Source organism: Labeo rohita, chromosome 21 (assembly GCF_022985175.1).
Source record: "Labeo rohita strain BAU-BD-2019 chromosome 21, IGBB_LRoh.1.0, whole genome shotgun sequence".
Taxonomy (NCBI): Eukaryota; Metazoa; Chordata; class Actinopteri; order Cypriniformes; family Cyprinidae; genus Labeo; species Labeo rohita.
The window spans coordinates 28,769,304-28,781,804 of record NC_066889.1 but is presented as its reverse complement, the minus strand read 5'-3'; the positions used below and the strand labels follow the sequence as shown (position 1 = coordinate 28,781,804).

General features: G+C 33.5%; 1 protein-coding gene across 2 annotated transcripts in view; it reads right to left on the bottom strand.

Annotated features, from left to right (window-relative positions):
• LOC127152232 (zinc finger and BTB domain-containing protein 7C) overlaps positions 1 to 11,809 on the bottom strand; it is a 34,518-nt gene extending 22,709 nt beyond the window's left edge. Inside the window, exon 1 of one of the 2 annotated variants that reach the window (XM_051092765.1) lies at positions 11,674 to 11,809. The gene's annotated coding sequence lies outside the window, so the exon portion shown is untranslated. The remainder of the gene's footprint in view (positions 1 to 11,673) is intronic. The other variant, XM_051092767.1, reaches the window with a different exon arrangement.
• Positions 11,810 to 12,501: the final 692 nt, after the last annotated feature.

Genomic DNA, 12,501 nt, shown 5'->3' with positions numbered 1-12,501 from the left:
ATAACTACCAGTCGTCGCTCTATATTTCCATTAATATGTCTTAGTAAGATGAGATTTATATAAGCCGAACATATAATGCAATGCAATACAATGATGTTTGAGAGATGAACAAATATACGTTCCTCTGAAGCCTGATGATCATATTTGAGACTCACATTCAACATGACTTTTCTAAAAAATAATGTATGTTATGCATGCAAAGTTTTGATCATGTTGATTATTTAGAAACATGCATATCAAATATGATACAGTAGGATTTATAGGGTTAAAGAGCCATGTTCGGTTCTTGATGTGTCATTGCCAGCTCTTTAGATCAGTGTTTTGGCATTAGCACATTGATAATTTTCTTAAGAACTACAAAATAAAAATGATTTATTATATTTTTAATTTTAATAATTAATTTTTAATTATTTTTAATGATTTTTTTAAAAACACTAATTTAATGTTATTTTAGTATAATTGAGATGATGATTTAGTCATAATTATGTAGAATGAATGCAGAAACAATTTTTTTTCTCCTTTTTCATATTGCAACAAAGACTTGTGATTATGTGCATTCGTGCAGTTGATGATTAATGGTTTGCGTATTTCAAATGTGAACTATTTGTTCATTTTTATAAGTTGTAAATAAAGAACAAAATAAAAAAGATTTGACATTCTTGTTTTAGTTTAACAAAATGAAGCACAAATAATGTGCATTAGTGAAACTGATGCTTTATCATTTAAAATATTTAATTTTTTTATTATTTTTATTTTTGAATAATTATAATTTTTTAAATAATGTTTAATGATTATTTTTAAAATATTAATTCAACATTATTTTAGTTTTTTCTTGAGTTTTTATTTTTATATCTTCTGCATTCATTACATTTTAACAGTTTTTTTTTTTTTTTTTTTTTTAAATATGTCTGTATGGTTTTCATAATTTTTTATTTTAGTTTTATTTTGTTAAAATAACTTTAAGTTATTTATTTCACTTAACATTTATTTTATTTCAGGTAACCTAAATGTTTTTTTTTACACTTTCGTTTAACTATAACAACCCTGTTTAGCATGAAGATCACATTTCTCAGACATCTTTTGCAGTTCATATGCGTTTAAAATTATTTATTTATTTAATTATTCTTTACAGCAGCGTTCAGACGAAGGTGAGACACATTCAGAACCGCGACTGACGTTCTCTTGTGTTTGGTGACCTTGCAGTGTCTCATTTCAGGTAAGGTCAGATGTTTTTTACCTTCTCTCTTTATAGTTTGCAAAGTCAGTCATCTCTAGTACTGTTGCTCATCAATGTATAGACCAATTCAAACCTCTGTCACAAAGTCCTTCTGCGTTTGTGCTCCAGACACGAATGATTCATCAAGTCATGCGTCTCGTTCAGGAAATACGTGCTGATACTAAATAATCAACTACGTTATTTTATTACCTAGCAACCACACCAAACATCCTTTAATTCTTTAAAAATCTCAATACTGTGATCGACTCTGATGCATAAATCCGTCAGTTTTGTATTCTCTGTTGTCTAAGCCTTAGGATTTGCAATGTGGGACGCCGTGCACAGATGTATTCTGGGAGTGGGGGCTCTGGTGCTCCAGGGTGTGGGCTTTGGGAAGAATTTGTCATCTCTGCCCATTTACAGACAAACCCACCAACTAGGGTGGGAAACAGCCATCCAAGGACGACGCACACACACATATAGAGCCTAAAATATGCGACAAGGTCATCAGTGAACCCCTCCACACTGCAACTCCTGTTTTTACTGGAAGTGTTGTGTCTTTTGGACAGTTTCATCTGTGTTATCTGCTATCTTCTACACACACACACACACATAGTGGACGTTTTTGAAAAAGGTGCTTTTATCAGTGGTTTTGCTTTGGTGAGTCTGTGTGAGTGTGGACTGCATGTCAATAATGATCTAAACGTTTTCCATTTTTAAGACTTTTTTTTTTTTTTACATTTCATGCAGATCAAAGTCCAGAAACAACAACACACAAGTGTGTCAAAATGCCACCGTATTTTTATTTGTGTGATTTGTTAGCATGGCTTTTTAGGCGTTGACTTGTGGCGCAGTTGGTTACAGGGACGAGCACTTTTAGTTGGTGGCAGAGCAGCGTAAAAAGAGAATTATGGGATGTACACATGCTTTATAGTGTGAAAAATACATGCACAAAAAACTTGCATTCAAAATGTGTACCGTGAATGCAGTCTAAGTAACTTTACACTGTAAAAAAACAATTTGTTGAGTCAACTTAAAATAATTGTACACTTATTCTGGCCAATCAAAGGCCAAAACGCCCCCAGCAACCAATCAGAACGCAGCACACTCAAGCAAAACCAGTCGGGAATTAAGAACTACAGCCAAATAAAGCTCATCAAGTTGTTAGATTCATTTAAAAGCCATTTTATTTTAGATCAGCATGAGTGAAGATTGAATCTTCATATTGTTTTACTTTACCACTAAAATTCACAAGGCGTTGGGGAATGTGATATCACAAAAATGACTTTATTTCACCAGATTTGTGGCTAAATGTTCTTGTGAATGCATTTGTAAGTGCCCAATTGCAAGAAAAAAGTCCGAATTGTTAGGAAAATTAGAATTATGAGAAAGTCAGAAATGCAAGAAGTCAGAATTGCAAGAAATAAATTTGTAATTGCGAGAAAAAGTCAGAATTGTTAAGTAAATTAGTCAGAAAAAAGTCTCACAGAATTGTGAGAAATAAACTTGGAATTGTAAGAAAAAAGGGCAGAATTGATTTCATATCTCGCAATTCTGACTTTCTTGCAATTGTAAAAGTTTCTATGATGTAATAAAAAAAGTCAGAATTGTGAGATGTAAACTGCGAGATGCCAATTTTTTTTTTTTTTCCATATTGCAACAGACTTGAGATTATGTCCATTAGTGCAGTTGATGCTTAAATGCTTGCGTATTTAAAAGTTGAACTATTTTTTGTTGTAAATAAAGAATAAAACCAAAAAGATTTGACATTCTTGTTTTAGTTCAACAAAATGAAGCACAAATAATATGCATTAGTGAAACTGATGCTTTAACAGATGCTTCATCATTCCTCAGGACTTAATGGGAATTACAGTTTCATTCTGCAAGCCTGTGGAAATTCATTAAAGCTAATTTGTACAATTAACAATTACATGTATGCCTTAGGTAGATGCATTTATCCATTGCATTCAAGGTAAACATTTTATTAGTTCGTGCAATCCCTGGAAATCAAACCCACGCTTTGCTGTCTGTGCTACAGGAATTACAAATTATTATGATCGAAACCAATTAACTTCCACAACGATTCTGTAATTGACACACCTTCAACCCAGAAAGTCTCGTGGTTATGGCATTGTGCCGGCGTTCATGTGTGAATACAGGCATTGGAAGCATTTCCTAAGAGCTCAAATTGACCGAAATGCACTTGTCATTAATCAAACTAATCATGCGTGTAAAACGCACATCTCACACGTGTGTTTGAGACAGATGGAGTGTGTGTGAGGGTGTGTGTTTTGTGTTTTTTGAGATGCTCCTTCTGAAAGGACATTTTTTGTGGAGGATTGTGAGGGGGAGGCTGGCCCGTATGTATGTGTGTGTGTGTGTGAGTGATTATGACTAGCCCCTGTCTGCCCTCAGGCCCTCTGGCTCTACCTAATTAAAACCAACCAGGCTGCAGGGCACAGGAGACAGATGTCTGTCAAAGCGCACTCACACACACACACACACGCGCGCGCACACACAGACACACACAAGATGCAAGCTTTCATAGTGATCAGTCACACACCGTATGCACATATGTCGCTTCATGCAAAAAATGCAAGCACATATCACAGACGTGTTCTCACACACATGGTTCATAGAAGTCTGTATTGATAATGGCACTGGATATTTAGCTTTATGTGTGACTCACAAAAACACGGTATACATATTTTTTATAAAAAGCTAAAACAGAGAAATGTAGGGGATTTTAAAGAGTAAATCTGTTACCATATCATGTAAACTGTAAAAATATCAGAATATTGTCAGATTAATTTTCTTTGACAATTTGACCATTTTTTAAAAGACATTTAAAATATATGTATGTATGTATGTATGTATGTATGTATATATATATATGTATGTGTGTGTGTGTGTGTGTGTGTGTGTGTGTGTATATATATATATATATATATATATATATATATATATATAACTAATTTATTTGCAGGTCTTCTTATTTTATAGATGAAATTTTGATATTAAAATTTAGTTTAAAATTTTTATACACAATATAGTTAATAATTTATACATTATTTAATATTTAAATTATATTAAATATATTTGATGCATATATAATTTTAATTATATGTAGAATTTTTAATATATTAAAATTTAGTTTAAAATGTGTAGACACAATATAGTTTATAATTTATACATTTATTAATAAAAATAATTTTTTGACAGTGACTGGCTGGTCACTGGACTGATAGCAACATTTTAAAACTTTATCTTTGTATATGTAATTAATTTTATAATCATTACAAATATTTTTTGTTTATTATTATTATTATTATTATTATTAATTACATAAATTATTAAATTTATGTATTGTATATATATATTATTAGTATATTATAAAGACATGTAGTATATTTTAACACATATATTTAATATATGATGTGTATTATATATATATATATATATATATATATATATATATATATATATATATATATATATATATATATATACACACACACAGACTATAAATAATAAATATATCAGTTTAATATTTTATAGATTTTATAATTTCTAAACATTAATACATTCTATTTAATGGTGACAGTCTGAAACTAAACAGGAATTGACAAAAATGAAAAAACTGTACTGAGAAATTGCTCAAGCTGGAACTAAGATGGAACAAGCTGGATCTACTCGCCCGGCCTGTGCAGTATCCATCAGTCCAAGACATTTCCTTCTATTTTGGAATAAATATTGTGTAAAATGTGCTTATTCGATTTTAATACATTTAATCTCTTTAAACTCTTTTGTCATTGTCTGTTTAGCGGCCAGACTGTTCTGAAGATATCTTATCAGCCATTGAAAGTCAAGTTTTTCGTGAACAACAGTGCTGTAACCAGCAGCTACCAAACGCCGAGTTGATTCCTCAATCATGCGTACTTCCTGCCGTCACACATTACAACCCGTCTGTCAGTCCATCAGGCCGCTGTGATACCTAAACTCTTCTGCTGAGGTATCTGCTCCAGTCTGAAAGTGTGTGTGTGTGTGTGATGTGAGGTTGGGGTGGGTGGATCAATGTGTCCTTATTTTAAACTGAGAGAGTGAGTGAGTGAGTGATAGCCCACACACTCATTTCTCTCTCAGTCTTTCTCTCCCTACACCCCTCCTCTGTGCCTCTCCTCTTTTCTCACACCAGTGGGTGGACCCAGTTTCAAAACCAAAATCTTACAGCAACATTACAAAACGGCCCGTTTTCCCTCTGTGTGTGTGTGTGTGTGTGTGTGTGTGTGTGTGTGGTTGACTGAGCTCGGTCTCTCTACGTAAACGTGTGTTGTGGTGCGTAGCCCTCAATACTGTGTGTGTGATCATTTCAAATGTGTGTGTGTTTCTGTAATTTACCCAGAACAACAGAGAAAGGAGAGAGTCTGGGAGTTGCCACTGGTTACAGTGACTCTTCTCATACAGGAAACACCTACAGGAGTTTAGATGCTCCCCAATCAGCTGCTCTCACTTTTCATAGAAGACCAGAGCAAAGGAAATCACTCAAACACACACACACACAGGCCCAAAGCATTCAGCAAAAATCACACCAGATCAGGCTTAAATGAGAAAAAAGACGCATCAGCTAAAAGAAACTAAACTGTGTTACAGTACAAATACTTTGTTTACAGTTATAGTAAAGTTTAGCTATAGTATAGAATATACTTCACAGTACGGGATAGTCATGCTTAATTGTAGTATAGTGTAGTTTAGTCTAATTATAGAACAATATACTTTAGTTCTAGTGTGTTAACGCCTAATAAAGTTTGAGTGTAGTATGAGAAAGTATAAAATCATGAGGTATACTCTAGTTATACTAAAGTAAAGTTTAGTATAGTAAAGTGTAATAAAGTTTGAGTTTAGTATGATAAAGTATAAAATCATGAGGTGTAATCTAGTTATACTAAAGTAAATTTTAGTATAGTAAAGTAATAAAGTTTGAGTATAGTATGATAAAGTATAAAATCATGCAGTATAGTCTAGTTATAGTAAAGTACAGTTTGTATAGTAGAGTCTAATAAAGTTTGAGTATAGTATGATAAAGTATAAAAATCATGAAGTATAGTCTAGGTATACTAAAGTAAAGTTTAGTATAGTAAAGTCTAGCAAAGTTTGAGTATAGTAAGATAAAGTATAAAATCATGCTGTATAGTCTAGTTATAGTAAAGTACAGTTAAGTATAGTAGAGTCTAATAAAGTTTGAGTATAGTATTATAAAATATAAAAATCATGAGGTATAGTATAGTTATACTAAAGTAAAGTTTAATACAGTAAAGTCTAATAAAGTTTAAGTATAGGATGGTAACATAAAATCATGAGCTATAGTCTAGTTATAGTTAAGTGACGTTTAGTATAGTAGAGTCAGTTTTGGTTATAGAAAAGTATGGTTATAGTCTAGTGGTAAAGTAGAATGTTTATTTATGAACTTAATCAGCTATGGTTAGTTTAATATTTAGTTACTGTCTAATCTAGTGATAGAACAGTAAAGTTACTGTAGTTATAGTAAGTCTAATAAAAATGACTATGGTCTAGTTATTGATTAGTCTAGATATATGAAATATTACAGTATAGTAAATAATTAAGTTTGATTACAGCACAGCATAGTTCTGGTATAGTCCGGTGATAAAAGAGTATAAATATAAGAGATAAAATTTGGTAGTTATTGGTTTAGATTTTGGCAAGTCTAATCAAGTTTCGTTATAGTATAGTCTAGTCTAGTGATAGAACTGTAAAGTTTATAGTATAGTAAAGTATAATAATATTTAGTTATAGTGTAGTCTAGTTGTAGAACAATAAACTTTAGTAACAGTCTAATAAAACCTGGTTATAGTATAGTAGTGATAGAACAGTAAAGATTAGTAATAGTGAAAAAAAATCTGGTTATAGTATAGTTTAATTATATTAGATTATTACAAGTATAGTAGTCTGACCAGTTTTGGTTGGAGTATATTTTTAGTTTGGTCTAGAGATAAAATGATGGATTTTAGGTATAGTAAGTCTAGTAAAGTTTGGTTATAGCATAATCTAGAATTGATTATGGTATAGTAAAGTCTAATCAGGTTTGGTTAAAGATCTAGTATAGTTTAGTAATAAAACCGTAAGGTTTAGTTATCGCAAGTCTAATAAACTTTTATTTATAGTAAAATTGGTTACAGTAAAATATAATTTTAATATGGTCGAATATAGTAGAATATAATTCAAATAAGTCTGGTTATATTATTGTAAAGTCAAGTTTAGTTGAACTGTATAGCAACTGAAGAGCGTCTAGTTCAGATTATGGTTCTAAAGAACTGATCATCCGTTTCGTTTATGTGGAACAGATGAGCTGTATGGAGTCATTGTATGAGCATAAAAAGCTTTCTCCTTTCTGAGGCCTTTGACCCAAATTTGTGGTTAATTTCCTGTTTGCGATGGGCGATTAGTCATGTGATGTGTAGGAGCAAGAAAAAACACCTGTTGAATTCTTAAAGAAAGTTCATATAATCGCAGCGCTCAGAGTTTATAAATAGCAGCTCGACTCAATCACGGTGACCATAGTGATGGACTTTAGAAATGACCATGTGACCTGCTGAATTGCTATTAAAATTAGCATGCAATGACATCAGCATCGGGTAATGGGGCGGATGGCTGTGAATATCCATTGTTAACCGTTTAACTGGTGAATTAATCAGATGTGAGGTGTTTAATAGCCGGTTTTTCAGAGCCACGCATTCATGTCAGAATGAGTTTAACTGTCTCTGTGTGTGTAAAGGTGAGGTCAGGGCAGTCGTCACACTTTGAAAGACGAGCTTTAGCTAAATCACCACACAGGCTGTTTTGAAGATGAAACGAGAGGAAGGAAAATGACATATAGAAAGGCAGTATTTGACTCTCTGTTTGAGTGTGTCAGTGGCTGTGTCATCAGAAACATGTTGTTTGAGCGGATGTGAATCCCCTAACTTTCTCTTTGGGTTTTGAACCGGACAGACTCTTCTTCCTAATAGGTTGCTTCACCGCTTGTAGAGACACACAAAGAGGCTGGGTTTGCATGTCTCCAAGTTGTACTTCTGAAAGTGAAATTTTTTTAGTAACCAACCACAGACTTGTTTTTCTCTCACTAACTGAATTAAATAAACTGGTTTGTCCAGTAGAATTAAAGTACTAATCTTTTGCAAGTGGTAATGTGTGGTCAGCTGGTCATTATCACAATATTAACCCAGACCCCGATGTGAGAGTTGTATCACCCCGATGGGGGTTATTTTGTGATAGTGAAACTAACACAGATAGAGATGGTGAAGAGATCAGATTGAATAATTTAAGTTTTGGGGGTCTTTTTTGCAATAATGAAACTAGCACATATATGTAGGCCATCGATTGCCTGGGTCTGCAGTAATTTGTGGTGTAGTGTTGTGGTGCAAAAATATAACGTATAACCAGTCATGATCAGGTGCTCCAGAGAGCTACAATGAAATGTTATGAAATGCATATAAAAAGCAAAAGTGAATAATTTTTTTTTAAATGTACATTTTTTTTTTAAATATTTTTTTATTTGTTCTTTTTTACATTTTAGTTCTGATCTCTAAAACATTGCAAACCAGATAAATTGTTTAATATTTCTTCTTCTTTTTTTATATTTATTTGTTTTTTTAATTCACATAGTCTGTTCACATTCTGTTTTGAACTCGATCATTCTGAACATTATTGGTACTTTTTGTGCTTGGGTCCAAATTACTTTTATACAAAAATAAAATAAAAGCATTACTTTATAGAAATATTACGCGAGTAATTTTATTTATTCTGCAAGGTTGCTTTAAATGAATCAAAAGTGCAAGTAATTTATAATGTTTCAAAAGATTTTTTTTTATATTTCAAATAAATGCAGCTCTTCTGATTTTTATTAGTCATCAAAGAATCCTGAAAAAAGTTTTTTATGGTTTTCACAAAACAATTAAGCAGAAATATGAATAATAATGTTTTTGAGCATCAAATCAGCATATTAGAATGATTTCTGAAGGATCATGTGACACTGAAGACTGGAGTAATGGTGCTGAAAATTCAGCTTTGCATCACATGAATAAATTATATTTTAAAGTATATTAAAATAGAAAACAGTTATTTTAAATCCAAATAATATTTCATAGTTTTGCTGATTTTGCCATATTTTTAATCAAATAAATACAGCCTCAGTAAGCAGAAGAGACTTCTTTTAAAATCATTTAAAAACGCTGTGTATGTAAATTCTTGTCACTGTGTTTATTTTGACCTTTTAACTATTCTACTGTTATGTTAAGCTACTTTGAACACTAAATGTTGTTCTGAGCTGTGTTGGTGTGTATGTCTGTAGGGGGAGTCTCTTTGCATGTGTGTTTTGAGTAGGACGTACGGTAACGTACCCAGCAGCGATCTAGAACCGCTCCGAGATCCCGATCATTGTTCTGGTTCCCTCGTTCCCACACCCTCCCGCGGTGAGAGCGCACGGAGCGCAGCGCACTCTCGAATGTTTGAGAACACGCCAGTGTAAAAGTATCCGGCGTGTAACAAAAGCCCGCTTCGGATCAGGTTCAACTTTGATAAACCTTGTCCTAGTGACTCGACAGACAAAGGCGTGGTGCGTATCCCGGCATAACCTCACTCCCTCGTTCCGCTCTCCGCTCCTTCCCTCTCTCTCTCCCTCGCTCTATTGAGTGTGTAAGAGTGACGGTGAGTTTTGGATGCGGGAGATTTTATGTAATCACGGCCTGTTGGCGTGGGGTTAATCAGTGCTGCTCCAACACGCCGTGATGGATCTGAAAGCAGCTGCTTGGCATTGAAAGGAAATCTGGTACCCGTCACAGCCACAATTAAAACAAATGAATAATTGAGACCGCCGGTCATCTGCCCATTCACCTGATATACGGTGTCCCTGACCGCACCGAACAAAGCTCCCCCTCTGTGTTGTTTTAATGAGAAGTCTGTACTGTATTCACACAGTTTACCCGAGTGCACTGAATGTACATGTTTGAATATTTCACTCTGTAAGCCCTCAGATTCATTCTGCGCTCAGCTGAAGTGACAGAGTCTCAGCTAATGTTCACAAAGAGAGCAGATGAATGATGTTTCCTGTATTCTGCCTTAGACATGACCACCGCTGCTCACAGTCTCGCTCGTATGCAACGTTTATGCAAAAATATAACACGCCGATCAGGGTTTTCAAAGCAAATCCTGTTTTTTTAGAATGTTTAAATTTGAATTTTTGAAATTTAGAATTTTTAAATTGATTTGAAATGTATCAGATTTTCATTTTTGAAACAGTGCAGACATTCCAATAAAACATCGCAAAAATGATGTCACTGAATCAGATTATGGCAAAATATAAACTAATTACCTATAAGTGATCGATTTTTGGTAGAAAATACTGTTTTAGAGTTAAATGCAACAATAAAGTATGCAAACATTATATTTATTAAATTTTTTATGATATAAATTTTGTAAATAATATATTACGATATTTCATAAATTTTTAAATCACAGGTCAAAACATTTTTTTTGTTATTTACTCATTTATTTAATTTTTTTTCTTTCTATCTATCTAGTAAATATAAATAATTTAAAATTTAAATAGTTTTTAAGTATTTTTCAGTTATTAACAAAGCCTTTTATGGTTACTGGAAACTATATATATATAAAATCTGTATGTGTGTGTGTGTGTGTGTGTGTGTGTCAAGCAGAAATGCTAGATTTGCATTGTTACAGTTTTAAAATGTCGGAACTCATTCCGAAATCAAAAACTGACTTAAAAGTCAGTAATAATTGACGTTGTTTATAATTTTTCTTTTAGATATGCAATAATATATCCCTTACAGTACAGTACTGTGGTAATACCTTGAATTTTTTACTAATTTTTTACTTACGTTTTTTGTACTCTGATTGGACTGTTACGTTTCAAACATTACGTTTGAAAGTAAATGCTATTGAAACTGAAAACAAGTGCAGTTTTTTCTTAATTTTTATATAAACTTTTCCTTTCGGTTTGATTTTTGATCTTATGCATTTTTTGTGTAGTTGCTGTAGTGGCCTAATCGATAATGTTTGTCGCAGGTTTTCCTCTAAAACGCGAGTTCTCTTGCAGAGCAGCATTGAGTGATGCTGTGATAGCATCAGACCCCCGTCCCTGACCTGTCAGCTCATTTTACTGTATTAGACTTTCTAATTAAAGAGACGGTGAGAACGAGGGGGTGGGGGGGTCCCGCTGTCTAATACACTTTACGTGCACTCTAAAAAGTGACAGATGCACAAAACGAGCGAACAAATGCCATCAACCCTTTACATTTCACCACAGACAGTGATGGAGCAGTCAGACAGGCAGCGATTGAAACAAACTTAGTGAGAGAGAGAGAGAGAGAGAGAGAGAGAGAGAGAGAGAGAGAGAGAGTGAGAGAGAGACAGTAGTGGTTGCTGACCTTTAGGTGTTGCTGGCGGAGTTGCGTCTTGGAGAGAAGTCTCTGCGTGTCAGGAAACAGACTGCTATCCTCCGACTCAAACATGTGAAAGTGAACACAGACGAGAGAGAGAGAGCGACAGGGGGAGAGAGATAAGCAGAGGAGTTGCGTTTTGCACAGAAGGTGTGTCGTGAATCAGGGAGAGAGAAAGAGAGAGAGAGACGGAGAGAGAGAGACACTAAACAAAAGTTCACACCCACCCAGCCCTCCCTCCAAACCAAAAGTATGTTGGCAGCCGGCCGCACGTGTCCACCTGACATGCACCTCGCTATGGGAGGAGAGAAACACACACACACACACACACACGCACACACACACAAACCCTCCCGGTTTACCTGCAGACGCTGGCAGCCTGTCATGCACTAATAGCAACATGATCATCAACATGGAATAAATGCACACAGTGTGTCGCGTTTTTTGCACTGTGGTGTTGATGGCTTTTAACATATTTTATGAATTTTATTGGATTTTTTCTTTAACATAAAAGAACAGATTTAAAGTTTTACTAATGAAAATTAAGGTATGTATGGAAGTCTGTTTCTGTAATTGGGTTTTAAAAAAAAACAAAACAAAAAAAAAACAATTGCAACTTTTTATCTCACAATTTGGACTTTTTCTCACAAATCTGAAAAAAAAAAAAATTATCTCAAACATTTTTTTTTTTATTCTGTAAAATTGCAAGAGATAAACTTTTGCACAATTCTTTTTTGTTTTTGCCATGGAAATTTAAAAAAAAAATTATTGAGATTTTTTTTTTCACAATTACAATTATGTTTTTTTTTTTTCCGG